Here is a 27988-nt window from a genome sequence, read left to right on the forward strand (position 1 = left end):
CACATATTATGTGGACATAAGCAATACATTTAAAAAGTATGGCTGCGCGGAATATCCACGCGGTTCTAGGCGCCATGTCACTGATAGCGCGGCCGCTCCCGCGGGAGGTTCGAGTCCTCCCTCGGGCATCAGTGTGTGTGTTGTTCTTAGCATAAGTTAGTGTAGGGATCGATGACCTCAACTGTTTTGTCCCTTAGGAATTCACACACACATAAGAAATATGAGTAGTTTTTGTTGCACTGGGGCGGCGGGCTGTCTGATCCTAAAGAGAATGTCTGTGCAAAGGTAAACAGGCCTGGTCAGCCAGATGCAAGAGTGAAGAGCATTCGGCAAGCTTTTGAGCAGATTCCACAAAAAGTCTGCTCTTCGATCAAACTGACAACTTGCAGCTCCCCATAAGATTGTCTCACGGGTGGTAAGGCGGCATTTCTCCTACAATCAGCTGAATCCCTTCGAACTGGAGATAAATGGGAACATATTGATGTTAGCAACGCGCTCTTAGATGTCATGAAATATGACGCTTTTTGCCGCATTTTTTCTTATGAATCAACGTTTCACACTGTAGGTTAAGTTAACTGGTATAAAGTGCCAGTCTGCATAGCCCTCAGGATATCGTTCAACATGAAAAAATTCACGCAAAGTGAACATGTTTTGCGCCATTTTTTAAGACAAAGAATGTGCCCCACAATTTTCTGTGAGTAGAGTAGTCAATGAGGTATTTTGAAATCACGCAACTGTGGCTTTTTCTCATTATTTCTGGAGTACTCTAACGATAATATATTTGAACAGAATGGAACCTCACCACATTCTCATACCAGCGTACGCGTTCCTCAGTGACACATTGTCTCCATGCTGGACAGAGAGCAAGCGACGCGGAGACTTAGATTCTAATAATTTGTAGTAAGAATAGACAACTATGACAAAGTGAAAAAAATGAAGTTTTGGAGAGTAGGAAAGGAAGTAGGCAACATATGAAAATGGAAGCACTGTTTCTTTTTTTTCAGATTGCCAAAGGTGAGAGAAAAATTAGTTTCTAAAATACAAGGTACGCTCAGGTGTTGTGACACAGTTCTTACTCTATTTGAAAATCGCACAGTGCATACAGCATTCTCAGCCAGGCAACAGTAACGTCTTCAAAAATATTTGTGACGCAGTTGCTGTTGGACTCTCCCAGGAGCAATTCCCAAATAGGCATTTAATTCAAACTTCCGAACTATGTCCTTCAATCGTGATATGGAAAGAGGACCTCTCTGAATTCCGTTAAAACGTCGATATTCACGAAGGGCAACAGCACTATTTCTGTTGTTTTGATAAAACAGTTTTACGAGTAGAACCCGCCTCACCTTGTCCAGACACATGTTCACATCCTGTAATTGTAATGCATGTTGCGGCTTGTTTTTCGGAAATACTTAGTCGTACCAATACCTGTAGGTCATGACACTAACACTATTAATAACGTAAATCCAGCAACCCACACTCTAAATAACATTCCTATGAAGCTGGGCAGCTATACGGTAAACAGTTTTCCGCCTAGACTGGCTCAAATTGAGAATTTTTTATGATTAGCACCCTTCGTGTAGACTGGTCAAGTAGCGAAAGTTTAATGATAACCCTGCAATTCCAGAACAAAAAGAATATCTCAAAAATATCGAACTTATGCGTTTCCTGCTATGTTCATTGTACATAAAACTTTATAATATCCGATTTACCGTAATATTTATAACTGCGGAAAACTGTATTTCCATACTATTTTTGTTATTAACATTAGGCTCCAGAAAAGTTTAATTTAAGTTTTCGTGTACTAAGAAGTTTAAGCTGCGCTGTGGAACTCTTTACCTGTTTCTTCACAGGTGGCTACCGCTTTAAAGCACCGAGCGGCGACCTTTGCCTTTGACCTACAAACCTACTTTTCGGAGCACGTGCCGAGAATCTCTGCTTCCCTTAGAATCGCACCCGCGGTGCCTCTTAGATTTTTCAGCTCGCCTAAAGAGTGGCTACTACGTAGTCGAAACCGGTAATTCTACTCAAAACGCTGTAGAATCAAGAAAGTTAAATACAAATTGTGTATATCGTTATCGCTCTACATATAGTCATTTTATGCCTAATTCTTTCAACCAAAAGAGACTCCGGCGTTTAAGTACTTTCGGATCTCTTTGCTGGGATTATAACTGGATACCACCTGACTCGCAGCAAATCAGTCTTGCCGAGGAACCGCAGACCGAAGCGGACTAAGCGCGAGTGAATTATTTTCGTGTTAGACGGAAAATATTTCTGGTAGTAGCGGTAACCGAGCCATTTCCTCCAATAGGGGAGTGGTATGAAGTAGGTCGAGTCAGATCAATGACCCAGATGCGGCCGCAGCCGCGGTTTTCCATAGCCGCATGGCCCTCGTGTCCCCGGCAGAGGTCACTCACTCGCCGACCGACCTGGTTTCTACCAGTGCGCGCCCTCCCGCTGGCAGGAATTCCCGAAATCGATTGGTTGCATACATAGAAGCTAGTCACCACACCGGACATCGACGTTCTTCCACTTCCACAATCCACAATCCACGAGCCAGTTAAACGTGCATAATGGTGGGTTCTTCGTAACAAAATTATGTATTTTCTGTCCTATCCCACCTACGTACTGATAACTGAAAAGAGGCTGGTTACATATGTTCCATAAATCGCCTGTCTTATTCTCGTGGTCACTGCACAAGACCCTGCCAAAAAAATCAATAGAACTGTTCCATAGTCTTCGAGGACGGATTCTCTAAATGTATTGAAGAGGATTTTTTGAGTATTTTTCCAAATGTTCTCATTTAAGTTGCCTCGCCTTCTCCGTTACACCTTCGAATGGTTTATCTCGAGCTGTTGCGATCTCTGAATTCGTTGTCTTCTCTCGTGGTTATTCGACTGGAAGCTAAACGCTGTAGCAGCATTCTACAAGCGTCTTGTATGCGATTTCTTTTACAGATGTATTGAACTTTCATACAATCCTTCCAATAAATATACACTTTTTGGACCAAAGCCTTATGATAACTTGATTTATGCCGGACGGAGTGGCCGAGCGGTTCTAGACGTTACAGTCTGGCACCACGCGACCGCTACGGTCGCAGGTTCGAATCCTGCCTCGGGCATGGATGTGCGTAATGTCCTTAGGTTAGTTAGGTTTAATTAGTTCTAAGCTCTAGGCGACTGATGACCTCAGAAGTTAAGTCGCACAGTGCTCAGAGCCATTTGAACCAGCTCATGACCTCCGCTGTTATGTCCCATAGTGCTCAGAGCCATTTGAACCAACTGAACTTGATTTACATGGTGTTTATCCAGCGATATGGGAGACATGGATTCGATATGAAACTGATTCGTTTCCAGAGGTACGTGATACCAGATATGCAGGGTGAAACTAAATCCCGTTACAGTCGTTGAGGGGTTTGAGTAGGGACACAGACGGTTAAGTTTGACGTAGGAACTCACGTGTGGAACGTGCCGTTTTCCCGCTACATGCAAAATGCCACAGATGTTGGTCCTTACTCCTGCTACTTGTCATCGGGGTCCACTAACAAGTGTGGCTCGATCTGACGGCAACAGACATTAACGCAGATACGGCACCTCCGTACCATGTTCTGGAAAGCGCGATCACCAGTCCCTAGTCTTTCAGCAACCGCCACAGCCATAATCCGCGCCAGCATGTCTCCCTCCACAGCAATTTCGTAAAAGAAGTATTTCGTGTGGCCCCAAAAGTAGTAGTCTAATGGGCGCATGTTGGGAGAAAATGCAGGCCAAGCAGTCACCCCACCACCATCTATCGACTGTCGCCCAAATTGTTGGTTCAGATGATATTGGTCGCACGTGAAAAATGAGGTGGTGCGCCATCGTGCTGGAACCACATATTCTGACACACGTGGAGTGACTCACTTTCCAAGAGCCCATGCAGCACGTCGTCAAGGAATCGCAAGGTCAGGTCATCGGTGAGATGTGGTGGAAGAAGGCATGGCCAAATCGTACGTCCGTCCGGGAACCCTGCCCAAACGTTATAACCGTATCGTTACTGAAACACAAGAGGATGCGCCGCTTGCCGGTTTTGACCAGCCCACATACGACTGTTGTGTGAATTGAGAACACCTCCCCTGGTGAAAAAGATTCGTCGTGACAAGTCGGGCAAGAATCTCTGTAGAAGTCGGCTCATGACGATAAATCATGTGGCTGCATTGTCTATCCCTTCTGGGGGTCATCCAGGTGAAGCTGTTGCTCATACAGAACACGCCAAACAGCTTGGTGATCCAAATTCTGTCTAAATGCTATATTTCTGGTACTCGTCATCGCGTCCTGTTTCACTGTATTGAGTACAGGCTCATCAAGCTCGGGTGTGCTGTGCCGCCGTGGAGCACCGCAGTAGGTCCAGTTGGTCGTGGATGCACCCGTCTGCTAGGCCCGCTGCTACACCGTAGGAAAGACGGAGTGCAAAATCGTAAGGCGGTGTAAAAAAACTCACTAGCACCACCCCATACCTTCGAGCTTCCCTATACAGTAATTTCATGACGACGTATTCCGCAAACGTGTAGTTCACCATGGTCAAGAGCAACACACTAAAAATAAAATGTACGTACAGCTTACATTCTGTACTACTTTATAAAAGTACAGAATGGGTAAAGACTACAAACACGACAGCAGGTACAAATCTCTCTGAGCTGAAGTCAAACGACTGCATGGCATGCAAACAAACCTGTAATGAGTATGAGACATAATTAGACAATAAAAAAACCTGAGAGTGTATTCATCATGATCATCATCATCAGTATTCTTCCGAAGCCAGCCGCTGTGGCCGAGGCTTCAGTCCGGAACTGCGCTGCTGCTGTGGTCACAGGTTCGAATTCTGCCTCTGGCATGGATGTGTGTGATGACCTTATGTTAGTTAGATTTCAGTAGTTCTACGTTCCAGGGGACTGATGACCGCAGGTGATAAGACCCATAGTGCTCAGAGCCATTTGAACCATTTTTGAGCTCGTTGAGGTTGTAAATTAATCGTCATAGTCAACTCTCTCTCAGTGCTCAGTACCAGCAGAGAACTAGCAGTACACCGTAAAGTAATCGGACAGCAATTTCCTTTAGAAGACGTGCTTAATCATTGCCTAGGGATCATTGCTTATAAAATAAAATCAAAATATAGGCAGCGAAAACCTTTCTATAACGATCGAGTCTAGTGTTGCTTGCAATGATTGAACTTTTAGGTCATAAACAGCATAGCGGTAGCATCTGTATGTGTTGGTAAAATGGCAAATAACTTTGTGTCTACTATTCCGCTAACAGTGTGAGGGATAACTTTAACAGTAGTTACTATCCTCAGATTTATTTTGAGGCAATGCTGTGGGCAGGCTTTTATAAATAGTGGGACGCTAGACAATGAAGTAATTAGGTAATGAGGCACTAAAAGCAGGAGATACGTTTTTCTGTTTGCCAGCAAAATAAATGACGATAGCCCAAACACAGAGAGTATAAAATACAGACTGTCAGTAGCAAGAAAATCTTTTCTGACAAAGAGAAACGCCGAATATAAATTTAAACATTAGAAAGTTTCACTTGAAGATATTCGTCTGGAGTCTCTGTACGGAAGTCAAACGTGAATGATGGTTCAAATGGCTCTGAGCACTATGGGACTTAACTTCTGAGGGCATCAGTCGCCTAGAACTTAGAACTACTTAAACCTAAGTAACCTAAGGACATCACACACACCCATACCCGAAGCAGGATTCGAACCTGCGACCGTAGCAGTGGCACGGTTCCAGACTGTAGCGCCTAGAGCCGCTCGGCCACACCGGCTGGCCAAACGTGAATGATTAACAGTTCAGAGGAGAAGAGACTATTAGTATTTGAAATATGCTGCTAAAGGAGAATACTGAAGATTCGATGAGGAGATCAGATAACTCTTGGTACTGAATCGAATTGAGTAGAAAAGAAATTTATGGCACAGCTTGAGTCAGCGAAGAGACTAGGACACGTGCTGAGGAATCAATCCATTATCACTTTAGTAAGCATGTTGGCGTCGGGGGGAGGGCGAGCGGGCAGAACTGTAGAAGGAGATTAAGGCTGGAATACGCTAAGCAGAAATGGATGTATCTTGCAAAGATTATGCACAGATGAAGCCTTTCCACAGGATAATCTAGCATGGAGAGCTGCATCAAACCAGTCCTTAACTGACGGCCGTAAGGACAACTAGTAAAGAACACCTTGTATAGGAAACGGATTTTTTAGAAGAGAAAGAACTTGGCAGTTATATAGTGGAATACTAAACGCGACTGGCGGATCCACGATCAGGAGACGCAGAAAGAGCACAAAGAAGAGACGCTCGAATGGTCACATAGATAATGTTGATGGCATATATACCTCGCTGGATTGCGTGTCTGATGGCTGGGTGTTGTGTGATGTCCTTACGTTAGTTAGGTTTAAGTAGTTCTAAGTTCTAGGGGAGTGATGACCATAGATGTTAAGTCCCATAGTGCTCAGAGCCATTTGAACCATTTTTTTGACTGCGTGTCGAAAATATTTAGAAATATTGCCTAGCACACATTCAAAGAAAGAAAATCCCAAGAATCTTTTTTCAGAAAATAAACCGTAAATATCATTCATGTCTCTTGTTTCCTGCCATAGACTGTAAAGGAATCATTACTCCGACATACGCGAATGGAACAGGTACTCAGATCGAGTTGCTAATACACAATAATAAAAAGTATCCTCTGCCACGCAATCTACAGTCATTCGCAGAGAGGATGCAAAAATAGATTTGGACGATTCAGTTTTTTAAATTCAAATTAACCTTCCTCCAGATCTTACATTAAGAGCTGTCGTGTCAAAGGCACAAAAGGGGTAGTTGTCTAGACTTTTCTATACAATGAGAAGAACTTTTCATACCTCGTAAATTTTACCCATATGAGGTAAACTTAACTTTGAGTAAAAAGGACGCGTTTGGCAGCAGCAAATCTGGAGAACAGCGTAGGCGCTGGTTCTGACAGACGGGCTGTGAAGCCAGAAACTGCTTTGCAGTTCTAGGGCGCGGTATTGCTCAACAGTTCTTCTGCCGCATTTCTCCCGAGAGACGTCGCGCGCTGTCAGAAGTAAATTGCGTTACATCAAGATAACGTTGTCTATTCTCTGAGGTGCCCCAAAAAACAAACGAGCAGTTCACCAGCTCTGACAAAGTGCGATGACTATTGCCTTGCTGTCCGGCTCCTGAAAAGGGTATTCGTTTCCGAGTAGATAATGATACTCGTCATTTGATTTCGTGAAAATTTTTCTTCGTAAAACAATGGAAAAACAGCTATTATTCCCAGTAACGACTCTCTGAAATATATTGTGATCTTTATAAAAAAAACATGTACGAAGCCTACTAACTGTTGTTATACAAATAAATGGTAAAAGAACCTTGAATGGCTCCAACTCCGGTGAAAAAACCTTCCGTAAAATAGTCAGCCTGATTCATAAACTCAACACTAGCAAAATTACTGTCTTGTCAAAGTCAACTAAACTTTCTGTTTAAAGCACCATTTCAGCTGTATTTCATCCTGTAGATCACCCGTTTTTATCTTTAAGTATCAAGAACCATTAAAATATCTATACATTGGAAAGGCAATCATACTGGTAAAGCTTTTTCGTCTATTGTAGTTTTTCCAAATTCCTTGTTTAATCGTGCAAGGAATGACGTAATTGGGTCTCACACTCTTTGCTTTAATGCAGTCTTTTTGTCTGCTGCATACAAGACGTTTAAACACTAAACTGGAGAAATTATTAAACGGCATATCTGCATGGGAAACAAAGGAGATATCTAAGGAGTCGCCATATTGGCGGCAAGGATTAGCGGTTTTTAATTCTTACAAGCTCTGCGGGATAATCATAAAAATAAAATGAGAAAAATAATGTATGCTTTCCTAATGAAGGAACAAAATGTTTTTTGTACTGACAATGTTACTAATATATGACAGTTAATTGAAAATCAATGAGAATAGAGAATAGAACCAGGACAATCACATTCCATTCACAGACTATGAAACAGCTTTTGACTGAGTGAACCGAGTCAATCTTCGTAAGACCATGAAAAAACGATGGTAGGCGAGACACTTAATATGAGTAATAAAGAAGCTGTATAAGTGTACAGAAATTATAATAAATACAAGGAAAGAGAAGACAGAGCCAATAAAGATCAACAGATCTGTGACAGCCGACCGCTGTGGCCGAGCGGTTCTAGGCGCTTCATTCCGAAGCCGTGCTGCTGCTACGGTGACAGGTTCGAATTCTGCATCGAGCATGGATGTGTGTGATGTCCTTAGGTTAGTTAGTTCCAAGTCTAGGGGACTGATGACCTCAGATGTAAAGTCCTATTGTGCTTAGAGCCATTTGAACCATTTGAAGATGTGTGTCAAGGATGTAGCTTTTCCCTTACTGTACTTATTATACACTTAAACGGCATTCTTTGACGGTGGCAACGGTAAGATAAACAAGATGTCAGATTAGTAGCAGCACGCACACACACACACACACACACACACACACCCACACACACACACACACACACACATACACACACAAATACTCGGCTTTTTGCCAATGAACGAGTAATTATTAAGAAGGCAAAAACGAAGTCCAGTTTGCAATTCGTCGTCAATTTTCATATAACAAATTTCATGTAAAAATTTCAATAAAACAGTCAAAGCAATGGCCTTCAAATGAAAATTACCAGCTCGTTCTAAAACAGTACTTCATGAACAACCAGGAGAACATATTTCACATTTTCAGGTACGGGGCTGCGATATTAGATACGAATACGAAATACGTCACTAATAAATTATACATTGTAGGCTTCAAATTACATAAGGCACAATACACAACACACTGAGTCACAAGACAAGGAATGATACACAGCTAAAATTTCGCAAAGAACTTAATAGAGGATGTTTAAGTGTCGAATATTTTGAGAGGTGATGCTACCCACCAAGAAAAGAAAAAAAAATATCCAGGAAACATGGGCTCTAAAATGTATACATCAAGAGCTATGAGCACATGTTCATCTTCGACACTGTGAAACACATCTCTTCCATAGCATGCTCTTTGCTCTTCATACCTTTGGAGGAGATAGTATGGACCAGAACAAGAAAAAAATCTCCATTAAACATAGTTTCTGACTGCATACCTTAACAGCTATGAGCACTTGCTCATCATCGCTACTGTGAAACATATCTCTTCTATTGAAAAGTGCTCATAACTCTCAAGTTATGTGTTTTAGAGCCCACGTTTATTGGACTCTTTTTCTTGTTCTTTTGTTGATGATTACTGCCACCTCTCAAAATATTAGACGCTTCTTCAACACGCTGCATATACTGTACAAATGAACGAATAAGAATATATAAATGGAAACAACTTATCAACAGAATGGAGAAATACAGATTAGTAATTCAAGTGTAAACCAATAGGTAAGAGAGATGTAGAACTTCAGACAAAAATATTTCTTCAGTGAAGAGGAAACGAAACGTCAACCTACTCCATTAAGCGAACAAGAAGTGTAGGACCATTGCATGTGTTTGCATGTTTTTGTGCATGTAATATAGAATTTTTTCTCTTAGGTTTCGAACCAAAATATTCAAGGGTTCTGTTTCATACGAATGTAGTAATCGATGAACGACGGAAAGGGGTCATTTCCATAATTAATTATCGTTCGCTATACACCTGTAATTGAAGGGCAATTACATTTAAGAAGTGCGAATAATGTTACTAAAAATGTACAAATTTTCCAACATCACTTTGCTAAACATACCTATTGAGGCTACCTCCAGAAGCTGATAAACAGCTGCTGAAACGGGACAATGTACAAAGTCTATTTAGTGTTCACCAACATTCACATCAGAAAATCAATCAGGCAAACGAATTACATTTATCACTGTGTGACATATTTTTCAAATATCCATTTACTTGAGAGAAACCAAAAGGTAATGACAGAAATAAAATGTGGTACAGATAATGTTACCGATATGACGCCTCTTCTTTTCCTGAAAAATTTTGTCTCCAAAATGCTAGCGTCATTTTACCGGTTGAGTGATTCACTATATTGTTAAAACTCTTTTCTTCTTTAGTTGTAGGTACGTAGTTTCAGTTAATATTTAGAATGAGGAATGAATTAAAAACGATTGAGCAATTTTTCCTACTGTCTATGAAACACTTTTTCCTTATGTGTAATGGGATAAGTGTTTCGATCAAATTCTATTAATAGGAACAAACAAGTGGTTAAGTCAGAATAATATATTACCAGAGCGTCTGCTACCACTCTGGAAAGAAAATAATATAAATAAAGGTTCTCACTTCAATGTTTTCATCAATTGGTGTCAATATGTTGCCTCGTTGATGCATATATATGGTACGTGAAAGCAAAAGTTCTTTTGCACAAAATTACGGTCTTTGAGAAGTTTAAAGGGAGGAGATCCTTAGCAACTACATGAAAAATACATATGCAAACAGGGCAGAATTTTTAGGACATTAATCTTCCAAAAAAGGACATGTAGATACGAATAATTATTAGCAGTGTTTTACGCTGACGTGGTGTCGCGTAGTGTCAGTAAACAGTGATTGCAACTCTCCTCCCTAGCAAATCAATTTGACAGATTGCCCAGACTTAGCATGGCGTTTGCGACGCCATGCATTGTGGCTTGGCGCAAATGGCCCCAAGCACTATGGGACTTAATATCTGAAGTCATCAGTCCCCTACACTTAGAACTACTTAAACCTAACTAACCTAAGGACAGCACACACATCCATGCCCGATGCAGTATTCGAACCTGCGATTGTAGCAGCAACGCAGTTCCGGACTGAAGCACCTAGAACCGCTCGGCCACAGCAGTCGACTCGTGGCTTGACTTCGTGGTACTGAACTCAGTGGCTGATGTTCAGTATACCCTCCAAAAATAGACGCCCATATTCGAAGAGTTGTCCCGAAAAACTTTGACTTCATTACTTGATAAGAATGCCCGGATAACGATATACTGACCGATTAAATGCATTTGATATTGCTAACAAGTCGATTCGACACCGTCTGAATATCAGTTGGTGGGCAGCTGCCCGCTGAAAGAGAGAAGCGCACTATCTCTTTCAGCAGTTTCGTTTCACCTCCCAGCCCTCTAACAGGGCAATATTCAGCCCCTTCGAAGCAACTAATTCTCGCCATTCCAGAAATAAGGTGTATCTATATACGAGGGTTATTCGGAAAGTGAGGAACGATCAGTCACGAAATGGAAACCACGGTGAAAATCTCTTATAGTTTTGCACAGGTGTGTTGGGCAGTGTCTCTAGTACGCCCGTCGATCACGTTACGTCGTTTTTTTTTAGTTCTGAGCACACAGGGAGCACATAAAGATACTTATGACAATAGTGTCCCCCGCCAAGTACGAGGGCGTGGTGAGAAACTTCGCCTGAAACTATGCAGCCAACATTACATAACTGCCGTACGTTTTCTTCTTCGGGACGATTCTCAGCTGCATTCTGCAGGGGCAATGAAGATGCTCCTGCATCGTTTTCAATTGGAAATGTTTGATTACCCACAATACAGCCCGTAATTGTCTCTCTCTGAGTTTCATCTCTGCTCACATGACTCGCTGGCTATGAAGACAACATTTGCCACAGACAACAAGCTGTAGGACAGCGTAGAGAATTGGTGGAAAGCACTGGCTGCTGCCTCCTATAACAAGGGTATCGGAAAGTTGGTACAACGCTACGACAAACTTCTACGTCGGACTGGTGACTATAGAGATAAGTAGCAATTTTGATTTTCACTGTTTTTTTTTTCCTTTTCGCGACCTATCGCTCCTTACTTTGAGAATAGCCCCCGGAAATGAGATGTGTCTATATAAACATGTAAATATATTCCGGAGGTAAGTATTCGCAATGTCTGTACGGTCTGTCATTTGGCAATGACAAGGGATGACTTACGTAGTCTGTCTCACTTCAAGTGTGTTCAAGTTTGCTGTGCTGCTAGCCCGACTGGTGATAATACCGATGACAATTCACCTCTGAGAGTATGAGCATGGATGGAAAAGCAGTTCTTTTTAAACTAGAGAAAGATTTACTTACTTTTATATTTAATATAAAATATGGATACGTAAACAACTGACCGAAGGCAGGTAATCATCTAATACTGGGTGTTTTCATCGTACATGTTGTAACTGGTCCAAAAGTTACAACTGAGGCACTTCAAGACTCTCATCGAACCAAGGCTACTCCTCTTACTTTTCCTCATGTGCGAAAAAAAGAGAGAGAGTGAGAGACAAAAAGAAACAGGACTTCTTTTTATGGGCCAGTGACCATGATCACGAACAAACACACACACGTTTTCGGTCGCGGCCGCACTTTATTATTTCTAATTTGATAATGCGTGAAACTCCCATCATCAGATTGTCAAAAGACAAAAAGTGTAAACATGGGTTATATAATTCATTGCGTATAATACCAAATTATTTTTCGCAAGAAGAGGAAATAACCACGAGATGCATATCATTTCAGTGGATTACAAATCGAGAATGGCTCACTGTTAATGGGGTACAAATACACTAACATAAATGAGTAAAACAAACCAAATACTTTAAAAAGTCAGTGGAATGTACATCGACAAATAGTACACACTCGTATGAAGTGTAGGTGCATACTGTCAGCGACATAGTCACTGCTAAGAAGGCAAATTATTCAAACGCCATCAGGTGACGCACAGAGCTCAACAACAGCGCTCCTTTTTTAATAGATGACAGATTACTAAAAAAAAATGTGGCCTCACATTCTCAGTCTTCTTTTTATCGACGACAAATAGAATCTGTCACCAGGAAAATGACACTACTAAGCAATAAAGCCTACAGAGGCTTCCACACTCTTGAAGTGATATAGATTACGAAGTCATCCCTTGTCATTGCGAAATTATAAATACAGACTGTACAGACATTGTGAATACTTACCTCCTGAATATAGCGAAATGTATGTCTATAGGCTGTAACTTCCAAATTCTAATTTAGATGTGGAAACTAGACATTTTGTGTGTGGAACCTTGGTTCTGCTCAGGGGAAAACTACGCAATAAATAATAAAAGATTTAAAAGAACTACAATTGGGATGCTACTCCTAAGCTGCATAAATGGGCCCGGCGTCTTTTAGACTAACAGGGAACTGAGCGAACGAAGCAGTGAAGCAGGACAGGCGCAAAAGGCATTGCCTACGATGTAGCGAGGTTGTATGGATCTGCATCAAAACCTACTGAATGACCTGCAGCTCTCCATGGTTGTTGGGTTAGGTTGTTTTTGGGGGAGGAAATCAGACACCGAGGTCATCGGTCTCATCGGATTAGGGATTACCTTTCATGAATCACTTACCTCATAAAAATCTTCGTTACTCGAACTACTGCAACACAGCGATCGCAATACTGCCAGCTAAGTAAAAGATTCTAACTACTGAAGGCACTAACTACTGATAGGCATAGTTAGCAAATGAAATATTTTGATAGAGAACAAACAACGTATTTAACTTAATAATGTTCAAAAGTCATCATATATATATATATATATATATATATATATATATATATATATATATATATATATATATATATATATATATATATATATATATATCAGTTCATGATATCTAGTATTACAAATTTACTCTTTCTGATGGACACACGTCCAGATCGTCCGCTCTCAAAATTCTGCCATCTCTCTCCCCACATCCACTACTGCTGGCGGCTCATCTCCAACTGCGCAACGCTACGCGCTGTTCACATCCAACTGCGCAACACTACAATGGCGAATATTCCAACAATGCAAACCAGCCACAGGCGGCACACAGCTCAGTCAGTGATTTTCATGCAGAGCGCTACGTGGCGTTACCAACATAAAAATCTAAACAGGCTACTTAACAACGTTTCCAGACGACCAGCGTAATATTCTGACACCGACGATCATGGGCCAATTACGAAAATCTGTGAACGAGTTGTGTGAAGTAACAAGTGCAGACGCCAGCTCAGCCAGCTTGCAGCCTGTCTTGTTCATCTTAAGGAAAAATACCTGCTTTCAGTAGAACAGTATTAGAACATGGGACACTTAAATTAAATCATTAATTGTGTGAATATGGTTTCAATAATCTGATTTTGTCTTCAGTCTCTGAACACATAATATTATACTGCTCCTGATCCATAATTGAAACAATATGATATCATTAAAACAACTAAATTACTGAATTGCGTATTGTAATTTGGGTGAGCCAAATATACGACTATAAATAATTTCTTCAAAGCAGCATGTTCCGTCTCTGAGTGGAGACTGGTATGTACAAGGCAAGAGACAGATAACAAATACCATTAAAGGCCGCCATCACACAAGCGCAAACACACTCCTGTCGCTCTGTTTTGGGCAGTAGTCTCCAGATGGTGTTCAAAAACTCGGACCTTTTCCTGCTTTCGCACTACTTCCTAAATAGCATCTTATACGTCCGCTGATAACATGAACAGCCCCAATAGGCAGAACTGTCAACTATGGGCTACACTGCGGACGCCTCATACTGGCGGACTTGGAAATTTTCCTCCGGCAGGTACCAAAACAAAACGCGCCGCCGGCACTCAGTACTGAACCAGAAATTAGACAATTCAGAGCCTGCAGTCAGCTCAGTACAGTATTCTGTAGAACACCTTACGTCCTAGCAGACGCTATTTATAAAGAACTAGGACCAGTAGCAGAGCAAAATTATTTCAATAAAAAAATCTTGGTTGCATGTAAGTTATTTATTTCATTCGGTGGCCAGTTTGGATCTCTTGCAGGATCATCATCAGAGTGTTATACCCTGTGAAAAGAATAGCACATTTTCTTAGAGGTCAAGGGACTTGAACAGAGTCTAATGAATAAAATAGTATTGAGCCGTGACTAATTCGTGTCATGCTTTACATTAAACCTTGGTTGTTATTTTGTGATTAGTCTCCTGCTGTTATCCTCTCTCTCTCTCCACTTGGCAGCAGCAGCGCGTATCGATATTCGCACCCTTGTACTATCTTTGGCCTGGCGCTTATAGTTTTCGGCTGTGCCGTGTGCGGGCAGTTGGTCGGTTGGCGTGGAGCAGCGAGGAAGTCTCCGTGGCGCGTGTCTGGCTAGGGCCGCTGGCGGTATACACACGTGGTCGGAATCTGAGGGGCTGTTCCCATCGCTACGAAATCCGTGGCTCACCGATCCCAGACACGAAAGTTAAGTCTTTACTTAATCTACCAGCCAGCCCCAACTATTCACATCGTGTCGTTTGAATTTCGTTGTGGGCTGTTGGGACATTCCCGCAAGCTACAACGTGTGTTTTCAAGTTGGCGAAATTATAGCCGCGGTCCTGCGGAGTTAAAATTACTTGATTATTTTTCAATTGAAGTGCACCAGCGGAATCTTCTGCCTTGCGGCCGTTAACCTTCCGGTTACCTGCCCTGGGCGTTGATGTAAATTCAGGCAGAGTATTTTCCTCGTCGTGTTGTGGCTGTCTAGCACGGCGTGTAGTCTGACAGATGAATATGTAATTCTTTGTGGGCGTCGATATCTTCTGCGTTGTTCCATCGAACTCCTTGTTGTGTGCTGGTCGGATGGAGCGGAAGTTATCCTTTCGCTTGCTCCGTTGACTGTCTGTCGGTTGGGTTGCCGTCGGATTGAAAACTGTTAGGCCGACTGCCTGTCGCACCTAAGCCGACGTTAGTGTTTGAATTCCAGGCTGACACTTGGAAACTTGTAAGCGTTGTTTGATGTGGTGCCTTTTCTTATTTGTCCTTGTTGTTTGTTTATGTATGGCTTCTAGTCGATTTTAAATTAAAGTTGTTTTGCCTTTAAGTCGTGAGATTGTTTGGACCTTCAGCCTAATTTAGAGAAATGTTTTAAGGTGAGGCTTTCTTCCTTTCATAATTCAAATTCTTGTTTGTGAGTCTTAAGAGATTGGCCTTCAGCCGGTTTTAAATTAAAGTTGTTTGGCCCTTGAGGCGTGAGATTGAATGGCGCCTTTAGCCAGAATTAAGTTCTAAAATTAATGTTTCACTTGCTCTGTTTTTAATGTTTTCTTTACTCTTGTAATGTTTGTCAAGTGAATGAAGTAGTATGTTCGAGTGCAACTGACAGTACTCATTTTGGCCCCTTTCCACAGATTAAACTATCTGTCCTGTCCTGCTGGTATAGCAGGGGATTTCAAGTATAAAAGTATTATGTGAAAGCGCTGTGTCAGCTCTTTCGGACATGTCCGAAAGAATAGACACCACACATTCATATAATTGATTTACCTCGATGGGCAGTGATTCCACCATCTTCAGTGCGGATGCACAATTCCGTCCGACCTCTTTCGGGATTCTCAGAGTGGCGAGCATGGAGGACATGGAGGAGGACCACAGGTAGGTGACGCTGGATGGGAGGGTGCGTCAGCCCAGAGGCATGGCGAGGTAGCCTGCACAATCTCAATAAACACTGTGTCTGGGAGGAGCCATGGTTCACTCAACTGCCTAGTAAACACAAGACTCCAGGTTCGAATCCGAGTCCAGCACACATTTTTCACTCATCTACACTGATTACGCATAAATTCGCAATACAGCTTACATCGATAGTCCCTTCCCTTCTCTTTCTTTTCCTTCCTCTCCCTTCCACTTTCAGTTTACATAGTATAAAAGTATGGCTGATGTATCCTTGGTGACAGCAGGAGACGGTGACGTTAAGCAAGGCAGTCTGGAGAACTGCAGAGAGCACTGCTGAGTAAAGCTCGGCAGCTAGCAGTTTAATAGTGCTGTCACCAAGGGTATGTCGGCCACACTTTTCTATTATCTTATTCTTATGATTGTATTTAAGTCCTTTGACCTTTAAGAAAGTGTATTACTCTCTTTATTAGTTAAAAACAGTCTTGGTTGCAGTTTTAGTTTTTTATTTCTCAACTACGCGTTTCGCCTTATTTAGGCGTCTTCAGGTTGATCTTAATTTAATATTTCTTAGAACGATCCTTTAGACAGTGTAGCCAACGGGCATCGTCGAACACATCAGGCCAACATCGCCTTCGTTAAACTCAGTAAACACTTTTCTAGATGGACGCGAGTCACTTCAATGCCTGCATAGCGCGTTCCCGTTCACAGAAGCGAGCAACAGAATAAGATGGGGATCAGGTAGTAAGCATAATTCACCACAGCGACGCAACGTTGTATTTTTTTCCTTTTTTCTTTTTGTGGTGAATTAGCTTACTACCTGATCCCCATCTTATTCTGTTTCTCGCTTCTGTGAACGGGAACGCGTTATGCAGGTCTTGGAATCACTCGCGTCCATCTAGGAAAGTTTTTACTGAGTTTAACGAAGGCGACGTTAGCCTGATGTATACTCGACTATGCCCGTTGGCTACACTGTCTAAAGGATCCTTCTAAGAAATACCAAATTAAGATCAACCTGAAGATGCCTAAAAATGCGAAACGCTTAGTTGAAAAATAAAAAAATAAAATTGCAAACTAGACTGTTTTTAACCAATACTGTTAAGCAATGGTTTGCTGTATGTCACATTTGGATTGGAAGGATTACTCTCTTTCACAGAGTAAAAGGATCTGATATGATGTTATAAGAGATCGAACCGGTCACTGAATGAAACAAATAACTTACATATGATGAACACTTCTTTAATTGAAATAATTTTACTTTAGTTTTATCAGTCGCTGTTTTTACCATGAACTGTGTTCCAGAAAATTCTCAGTAACATAGTGTCTGCAACATCCCATTGAGCTATACTGACTACATTATCGACTGCCAAGAGAGCAACGTTAGTTTGTTTTCATTGTATTACATATAGGGCATGAAGGGTCACGCATCAAAATCTACCAAAGTAAAGTACCATACTGTAACATACTCTTAATAAATGTTATTTGTGTGTCCGTATCTTTATTATAGTGCGCCCCCAAAAGACAAGTGTTTAAAAGTTATAGCATGCAACGAACACGGTTAAATAACTATAGCAGTGTTTCTCTGTTTGGGCTGAATTAATAGTAACATTCAGTTACTACAGTCGCAACAGCGACTATGTGCATTTCACATAAGGTAAAAGAGTACTAGTATTATAGATATTCTATTTAATTTGTCAGCTCTGGATCATTTTGTATTGTGACAGGACTAATAAAGTAGTGTCCAGTGCATTACGTAACACATTCACAATCGCAACCAAAACAGAAACATTTGACTACACGTAGCAAGATTTAGTTAACGGGTGTAAAATTGAGCTAGGTATGTTGCAAGCTATGGCACAGTCCTGTGTAATATGGGCGCCTCTGATGCTAGACGGGAGGATATCTGCTTTTTAAGGCACGCGTTGTGACTCTCGAAATACTCTTGACTTGTCTTTGGGAGGACGGAGGCTCAAGTCCTCGCCGAGCCATCTGGACAGGTTTCGCAGAATCGTTTACTTCAACTGCCGGGACTACTTCTCTGAAACACGACTGTTTCCTTCGCCGTCCTTTGCCAATCCGAGCATTTTCCCCTTCTCTGGTGACACATTCCTCGTTATCACACTGAAGCCTGAGTGTTGATCGAACAACTTTCAGACTGCTACTGTACCGTTACATTGTTGAATTGCACTTGGGAAAAACAAACAGATTTTTCAGAGTGAACTCCAGTTTCCCTTACGTTCGGTGTAACCCAGCGCCACACGCAGCCCGACGAATTCTGCAGCCCAGTTGGCACGGTTGTAAAATAACTTGACAAATTTCGTACGAGGAGTGCATTGGTTCAGCTGTTGAAAGTCAAATCCACCGGTCATTTTGACGGTGTTTATTGGAGATTTATCACGTTCAGCCAGTCGTACACTCGCCCTATGTTACACTTTCTGACCAACTCAAAATATATAGCTTTCAAAACCCATTGTGTTAATTTATAAAATACAATCATGAAAATTATGGATTTATTATAAATTAATTATTAATATTAATTATAAATCCGTGTCCGGATAAATAAAGTTTGTATAAAAATTACGGGCTGTAGGTACCATCAAAGTTGAATATGTCTTTTATAAAAGTCTCTGTTTCCCTACTTCTCTTCTTGTTGTTTATATATATAAATAGGCCCAATCGTCCTGACTTTTTAACACAGTTTTAATTCTCAGTTTCTCTTCATAATACATGAATTTTAATAAGGCTTTGTGAATATTTTGTAGGCTTATTTCATAGCTCGTTGGGCATCCTGGAGGTAATCGAACAAGGATGTATTTTCAGTTCGTTTTATCAAAACGTTGGCCTCCATATTTATATTAGTAATATAAGAAAATGTTCTTTCTATATACTATGCTTACAGTTTCGTTATCAAGACAATCTCCCGTAAAATAATCTCTCGAAGTAATAAAATATTCTTATCAAATTTAGTTAATGGGCACGACACGTTTTCAAACACGTAGAGTCAGTTATATCGAAATTGACAGTTTCAGTTTTCCATCTACTTGAAAATATTTCTGCGGACGGACCTTGGTTCACCTTACTAATGAGATATTCTGTGTGATCGTTCCAATTTAAGTTACTCGGAATTGCAATCCCTAGGTATTTAGTTAGGTCTCTGGTCTCTCCCACGAAGCATCGCCTTACCGTAGCACTGGCCGTGCAGGTGGAGTATTGTGTCTTCCCGTGAAGCTGAAGGCTATACCGTCGGTAGCATAAGCATAGGTACTGCCGTGTCTAACCTATCTGGACAGCCCTCGACAGAGGAGGCACGCAAAGTGTGACTCACAATACCCCATCTTCCTTTATGTTCCACTCTCTTGTTATTCCTCTCCATCTCCTGATTTCTATCACATACTTCACCGGTGTAAGTGGCAGTCACCGTCAATAGACAAAGGCGGTGAGGCGAGACAGGGCCGTAGGCTGAAGCCTATGTGATGGAGAAGGGGAAGAGAGGGTAAATGACTGAATGCTGAGTCTTGACTAGTTATAATAAAGTCGAATAGGTATATGCACTAACACTCGAGTAAAGTTTTAGACAGACATGGCATATGTGTGCGAAGCCAGTTAATCCCATATAATACCAGAAAGGGTGAGGGAGAATGACTGGCAGTTTAGAATTAGAACTCGTCCTTTCGTCTATAGCTGAGTCGGCGTAAGTTGATCCCTGACAGCTGCAGGGCACGGCAGTTTAGCTGGCCTACCTCATCCAATAAAGTAACGCGATTTTGTTGACATCTCTACGGCAACGCCTCATTGTTGTCTTAGCACTGTAGAAGGTTACTGTTTTCGCTTGCAGCTGTGAGCACTCCGCAGCTGGAATCTGGGATCTTTTTCCACCATATCGACTGTAGGGCATGGCAACCCCAACAGTATAGTTCTCGGTCCTGCAGGTTGGGAGTTAGTCGCCGGAGAGACAACCCCACACTACAGAATTTTAATCTAGTTAGATCAACAAATCAGTCTTAGATGTCACATACATTAAGTAGAAGACAAATGCAACTAGGCAGAACGATTTTATCATAGGTACCTGGAGCGACCAAGCATCAACCACTCAGGGCCCGCTACGGCAGTAGATTCAGAGACAGCACACTATGAGACAGATGCAGTGGCATTGCAGGAAACAAGATGGATAGGTCGAGGGATTTGTGAACCATATAATAATATTATAACATTCTATGAAGAAGGATCTGTAAGAAAATTTGGGACGGGTTTTTCTGTCAGTAAGTGCATGGCAAACCAAATAACGGAGTTCAGATGTGTGAGCAAGAGTTTGGCATACATTACAATCAAACAGAAAAACTGGTCAGTGCCAATGCTCCTACCAAAGACAAGACAGATGGTGAAGAAGAACAATTTTATGAAGAGCTAGATTGTTTCTGCGAAGGCATCCCAAGAAGGAGTATACATCCACTATTACGTGATTTTAACATAAAAGCAGGGAAAGAAAATGCTGTTCTCCGACCAGCTTGCACGAAGAAACCAACGATAACGCCTTCAAGATGCTTACATTTGCTACTGCAAAGAACATGGTTATAAGCCGAACAACGTTCTCAGATAAGAGAATTTATCTAGGAACTTGGTGTTCACTGGATGGAAAGCCGACAGATAGACCACGTAATAATATACATGCATCACAGGCAAAGCTATATTTCAGTGAAAACCAAGAGGAAACAAATGAGATTGACATCACCAAAGAAGGCATGGTGAAAGGCATACGGAATATGAAAAGCAATAAGGCTCCAGGAGAGGCTAAGGTCCATGCAGAAATGTTGTGTGGAAGAGGCAGACAACAGAGCTAGATGTGAAAAGTCATTCAGTTCACTTGGGAGGCAGGCGCTGCCACACAATGGGAAGGCAGCAGTCATTTGCCCAGTCTACAAGAATGGAAGCAAGATAGAATGCTCTAACTGCGAAGAAATCAGTTTACTTAACGTGGCATACAAGATCATTTCCAGAATTATTTTAGCAAAGCCAAAACGGTTTGCAGAAAATATCGTTGGAGAATATCAGACAGGCTTCCGTCCCAAGCGTTCAACTACTAACAATGTGTTTCGTCTTAGGCATGTCCTTGAGAAATACTGGGAAAAAGAGGGAAAAAAACAGATACTGTTCGTAGATTATCAAAGACCTTACAACAGTATCCAACGTGTGAACCTCTACCAAAACCTTGAAGCAGTTCCAAATTTCAAATAAACTCGTCGAAATGATTACAATATGTATAAGTCAATCAATAATGGAAGATTCCTGACAATGAACTCATTCAATGTCCTTGTCTCACAGCCAAAATTTTTTACTGTCAATAATAACTTACGGCTGTTAGACAAGGAGATTAAATGAATTCATTGTCGGGAAATTACTATTAGGCCAAAATGAAAAGATCAATGTTGGGCTACACAAAGAAAGACAGAGAGAATGCAGCTGATACCAGGCACACAACAAAGGTCAGTGATATAATGGAAATAGTGAATCACTTGAAATGGCAGTGGGCTGGCCATATCGCTCGAAAAAAAAGATGACAGGTGTTCAAAACGAGTACTAGATTGGAGCCCAATTTACCAAAAAGTATCAAGGAGAACACCAATGCACAGATGGGACAGAGATTTAAAAAAGACAGCCGAGTAAACTGACAACGGAAGGCTCAAAATCAGCAGAGATGGAAGAACCTACAGGGATCCCATGTTGCACGCAGTCTCAAGGATGCCACATTACCAAGAGATACAATTGGCCTATGATGATGATGATTATGATGAGTGTATCAAGAGCGATAATTATAACTGGGAGAGCATACTCAGAATATTTCCCCATAAGAACAGGATTAAGACTGGGAGGCGGACTGACAAGCGTACTGTTTACTCTCACCAAGCAGAACATCGTAAGAGAAAGTTAAAGTTGAATAGTGTAATGGGGCTGCGAGTGGAAGATGGTAAGTTTCTGACATTTGTTTACCCAAACGACATAGTGAGCGGGAGTCAACAAGATCTTGAGGGGATGTACTAAAGGGTCGCCACAGCAGCAAATAAAGCATCACTGTGACTTCTGAAATTTTCCCGGCGTATTTGTTCTTCTAATAATTTCCGGGTATGCAGCCGGAAATTATTAGAAGAAAAAAAAAGCATCACTGCTCATCAACAAACAAAAAACAGAACATATGCAAGTTGATAGGACTAAATACGCACAAGAGCGCTTCACAGTTGATGGGAACAAGTTCATGTCTGTTCATCACTTCCAAGTATCTGGAAAGTTGCCGCGATTATTATAATCAGATAAACGTTGATGCAAATGAAAGAATTTCTCCTGGCTACAGATTTTTATACGCCCTAAGAAATACGTTCAAGCCTAAAATCATATCACGCACTGCGAAAATGGAGATATAAAATGACATTATACATTCAGTTGTCCTGTATTGACCAGAAAGCTGGACGCTAACTAAAAGGGGGATGTAAACCTTCTAACATTTGAAAGGAAGGCGGTGAGAGGCCCAGTGAGAGGTGGAGATACTTGGAGAACAAGTAAGAATATTGAAATTTATGAGATCATGGACCAGCCAAATATCTTACAATATCAAAGGAGCAGACGTCGCCAATGGGCAGGTCACGTAACACGTATATCAAAGATCTGACTCCCTAAGCAAGCTTTCATTGCCCACATTCAAACGAAAAGACCCCAGCGTAAGCCAAGAAACTGATGGAACGACGACACAAAGAAATGTATGTACCTAACATACAGATAAGTTCTGCAACTGTTATGGTATTTTTAAATCAGGTTTTTTTTCTGTTAGTCGTTGTTGCACATTATGCAAATAACGTCCAGAAATTTCGAATCGCTTCCCGCGTACGTACTTCGTTAAACTGGCCAATCAATAGCGCTCGCTGCTAACAAGATACGGGGAATATTGGGGATACCTAGGTTGTTAAAGCTTTTAGTTTCGTTTGCACTCGTTATGTGGTTAACCACACAAGCGGATTAGTTATACCGGTGAAAGAAGAGATGTAGACGTAATAGCTTTGTCCTATTTTCATTGAGTACATATATAAATTTTGTAGTAGATAAGTAGATATTAACTGTACAAGAGCAGGGAGTCGATCAACTTACACAGGAAAAGTAGAAGAACAGTCTATAATAGTAATTCATACAAATTTAAAGGGAACGATCAAGATGAAAATGGAACAACAGGTATGTAGTCAATGCAGACCTATAAGAGTCACGTGTCAAAGTAAATTGCGGACTAGTGTCTGGACCAAATATAATTATACATGTACAGGAAAGATGTGACTCCAAAGGTGCACAGAAAACGGAGTGTGATAACTAATCTTATTGACACAAGCAAAATTAAGAAAATATGTTGCACAGAGCTGTTAGTTCCCTTGCCCTTCATTTAATTTAACATAGAAAAACGGTTTAATCATAAAAACCAGAAAATGTGTGCTACCAATGAACCCATTTGATTAAATTAGTTATACTTTTTTATTCCAGTGAACCATAGTGAGAAGATCTTCAAAGATGCTGAACATGTCGTAAACAAAAATACGTAATATATATATTAGGTTAGAAAATTTAAAAAGGGAAATGGATAGGTTAAAGTTAGATATAGTGGGAATTAGTGAAGTTCGGTGGCAGGAGGAACAAGACTTCTGGTCAGGTGACTACAGGGTTATAAACACAAAATCAAATAGGGGTAATGCAGGAGTAGGTTTAATAATGAATAGGAAAATAGGAATGCGGGTAAGCTACTACAAACAGCATAGTGAACGCATTATTGTGGCCAAGATAGATACGAAGCCCACACCTACTACAGTAGTACAAGTTTATATGCCAACTAGCTCTGCAGATGATGAAGAAATTGAAGAAATGTACGATGAAATAAAAGAAATTATTCAGATAGTGAAGGGAGACGAAAATTTAATAGTAATGGGTGACTGGAATTCGAGTGTAGGAAAAGGGAGAGAAGGAAACATAGTAGGTGAATATGGATTGGGGCTAAGAAATGAAAGAGGAAGCCGCCTAGTAGAATTTTGCACGGAGCACAACTTAATCATAGCTAACACTTGGTTTAAGAATCATGAAAGAAGGTTGTATACGTGGAAGAACCCTGGAGATACTAAAAGGTATCAGATAGATTATATAATGGTAAGACAGAGATTTAGGAACCAGGTTTTAAGTTGTAAGACATTTCCAGGGGCAGATGTGGACTCTGACCACAATCTATTGGTTATGACCTGTAGATTAAAACTGAAGAAACTGCAAAAATGTGGGAAATTAAGGAGATGGGACCTGGGTAAACTGAAAGAACCAGAGGTTGTACAGAGTTTCAGAGAGAGCATAAGGGAACAATTGACTGGAATAGGGGAAAGAAGTACAGTAGAAGAAGAATGGGTAGCTCTGAGGGATGTAGTAGTGAAGGCAGCAGAGGATAAAGTAGGTACAAAGACGAGGGCTGCTAGAAATCCTTGGGTAACAGAAGAAATATTGAATTTAATTGATGAAAGGAGAAAATATAAAAATGCAGTAAATGAAGCAGGCAAAAAGGAATACAAACGTCTCAAAAATGCGATCGACAGGAAGTGCAAAGTGGCTAAACAGGGATGGCTAGAGGACAAATGTAAGGATGTAGAAGCTTATCTCACTAGGGGTAAGATAGATACTGCCTACAGGAAAATTAAAGAGACCTTTGGAGAGAAGAGAACCATGTGTATGAATATCAAGAGCTCAGATGGCAGCCCAGTTCTAAGCAAAGAAGGGAAGGCAGAAAGGTGGAAGGAGTATATAGAAGGTTTATACAAGGGCGATGTACTTGAGGACAATATTATGGAAATAGAAGAGGATGTAGATGAAGACGAAATGGGAGATACGATACTGCGTGAAGAGTTTGACAGAGCACTGAAAGACCTGAGTCGAAACAAGGCCCCCGGAGTAGACAACATTCCATTAGAACTACTGACGGCCTTGGGAGAGCCAGTCATGACAAAACTCTACCAGCTGGTGAGCAAGATGTATGAGACAGGCGAAATACCCTCAGACTTCAAGAAGAATATAATAATTCCAATCCCAAAGAAAGCAGGTGCTGACAGTTGTGAAAATTACCGAACTGTCAGTTTAATAAGCCACGGCTGCAAAATACTAACGCGAATTCTTTACAGACGAATGGAAAAACTGGTAGATGCAGACCTCGGGGAGGATCAGTTTGGATTCCGTCGAAATGTTGGAACACGTGAGGCAATACTGACCTTACGACTTATCTTAGAAGAAAGATTAAGAAAAGGCAAACCTACGTTTCTAGCATTTGTAGACTTAGAGAAAGCTTTTGACAATGTTGACTGGAATACTCTTTTTCAAATTCTAAAGGTGGCAGGGGTAAAATACAGGGAGCGAAAGGCTATTTACAATTTGTACAGAAACCAGGTGGCAGTCATAAAAGTCGAGGGGCATGAAAGGGAAGCAGTGGTGGGGAAGGGAGTGAGACAGGGTTGTAGCCTCTCCCCGATGTTATTCAATCTGTATATTGAGCAAGCAGTAAAGGAAACAAAAGAAAAATTTGGAGTAGGTATTAAAGTCCATGGAGACGAAGTAAAAACTTTGAGGTTCGCCGATGACATTGTAATTCTGTCAGAGACGGCAAAGGACTTGGAAGAGCAGTTGAACGGAATGGACAGTGTCTTGAAAGGAGGATATAAGATGAACATTAACAAAAGCAAAACGAGGATAATGGAATGTAGTCAAATTAAATCGGGTGATGCTGAGGGAATTAGATTAGGAAATGAGACACTTAAAGTAGTAAAGGAGTTTTGCTATTTAGGAAGTAAAATAACTGATGATGGTCGAAGTAGAGAGGATATAAAATGTAGACTGGCAATGGCAAGGAAAGCGTTTCTCAAGAAGAGAAATTTGTTAACATCGAATATAGATTTATGTATCAGGAAGTCGTTTCTGAAAGTATTTGTTTGGAGTGTAGCCATGTATGGAAGTGAAACATGGACGATAACTAGTTTGGACAAGAAGAGAATAGAAGCTTTCGAAATGTGGTGCTACAGAAGAATACTGAAGATAAGGTGGATAGATCACGTAACTAATGAGGAGGTATTGAATAGGATTGGGGAGAAGAGAAGTTTGTGGCACAACTTGACTAGAAGAAGGGATCGGTTGGTAGGACATGTTTTGAGGCATCAAGGGATCACAAATTTAGCATTGGAGGGCAGCGTGGAGGGTAAAAATCGTAGAGGGAGACCGAGAGATGAGTACACTAAGCAGATTCAGAAGGATGTAGGTTGCAGTAGGTACTGGGAGATGAAGCAGCTTGCACAGGATAGAGTAGCATGGAGAGCTGCATCAAACCAGTCTCAGGACTGATGACAACAACAACAACATATATATATATATATATATATATATATATATATATATATATATATATATATATATATAAACTGAAATGTGTCGTTTAACATATAACAACAAATGTGTCACAAACATCTAAATTTCGTCGTCATGCTGTCTCAAATAGAAAGCAGGTTGCAGTACTTATTTAGATTGATCACATTGCTTCCACTGAAAATGTGCAGAAGTCAGATTTTTACGTATCGTACGTTATCGAATAAAAAAATATACTTCAATTCGCTCTACTATGAAATCAGTCAGTGGAGTAGACGGAATTATAACTGCAGCGATCGTAGACTTTTATGTAAAGAATGTAAGATATATGTTAAAAAATTATGAGACCCACTAATTAATCTTAAGATGAAGGTAAATACAATGACAAATAAATTAATGCTTATAGATAAACTGTAAGTTGTAACAATAAGATAATCCATGAAAACAATTTTAAAAAATTGCAGCGAATAATGAGCTAAAAGTTATCTACTGATAAATAATCACCTTAATATTTAATATTTAAAAAAATTAGCAAGGAGCTTTTCGGTATGCTGGGCATCTTGGAAACAGGAAATAAATGAAACAGAATGCAAGTAGGTATGGATATGAAGAAAAGACAACCAGCGAGAAGACAAGTAGTACAGAAAGTTAATGAGAGAAGTACATTGCTTAACACCATATAACAGAGAAATGTGAAGCTCATCCTCATTTACTTGGGCCTTTGTCCAACTTCAACGCAGCGTCGGCTTTGATACTACGGATTTGGTGATGTTAGTGTCGGAGGATTGCCTGATATCGTTCCTGTCGCCACCCTGTACTCCCCAGGACGGAATTAGTATACCTTAGCTGTAAGCCATGAAATAGTGCGAACGTTTCCAAATGTCTGCGAGTCGTGTAACTAAGGCAGGACATGGGGACTAGAACGGTATTCACCTAGTGAAATGTGGAAAACCGCCCGAAAACCACATCCAGGCTGGCCGGCACGTCGGCCCTCGTCGTTATTCGATCAGGGCCAGCGCGCCTACCCGAGTCCGGAAAGCAGCGCATTAGCGTCCTCGACTAACCTAGCAGGTAACAGAGAAATATGAAGCTAACTGAACGATCTATCTTTGATACTTTACCTATAGTCATTTCTTCAATCAATAGACTAGGACATCATTATTACAGTGTGTTATTAGCTG

Source organism: Schistocerca gregaria, chromosome 1 (assembly GCF_023897955.1).
Source record: "Schistocerca gregaria isolate iqSchGreg1 chromosome 1, iqSchGreg1.2, whole genome shotgun sequence".
NCBI classification, from domain to species: Eukaryota; Metazoa; Arthropoda; class Insecta; order Orthoptera; family Acrididae; genus Schistocerca; species Schistocerca gregaria.